This window comes from Parasteatoda tepidariorum, chromosome 1, assembly GCF_982258835.1.
Source record: "Parasteatoda tepidariorum strain Cologne lab strain chromosome 1, Ptep-v5.0, whole genome shotgun sequence".
Lineage (NCBI taxonomy): Eukaryota > Metazoa > Arthropoda > Arachnida > Araneae > Theridiidae > Parasteatoda > Parasteatoda tepidariorum.
In genome coordinates, this window is record NC_141755.1 from 47507576 (window position 1) to 47508150 (window position 575).

The window sequence follows — 575 nt, forward strand, 5'->3', positions numbered from 1 at the left end:
GGTAATTAGCCGGGTTGAAACAGATGGTCTATCGTGCGGGTTATGCAAATGGACGTTTCCCACTCATTGAAATTCCTTATTGAGACCCCTAACGCCATTTGTTGGACACAAGCTGCTCATACGTTCAAAACTAGGAGATTTTACACAAATATGCAGAATTACGAACGAGGCACCTGTACTTTTCATATGCAAATGCTGAATTGAAATATATGTTGCAAGTTTGAAAAGGGCATGAAATGAAGGGATAAGATGATTTCAAACTAAAATAACATAAAGGAAAAAAAAACTTTTTTTTCAAAATTCCAACACAAATCTGGATCCTATATTATAAGTTCGTATGGCCAATGGCTTAATAAAAAATCCTTCAGTAGAAATTGAGAAATGAAAAATACTTTTTAAATAATCTAGGAGATCGTATTTTAAACAATAAAAGCAATAGCACTTCTTTTTATGTTAACTTGAGAAATATATTCTTGTTTTCCCCGCAGAAAAAATATATACAGCTATCTATGCGTGAAATAAATAATTTCAACTCTTCAGAATGACGCTAAAGTAACTAAAAGAACTTTAACTGA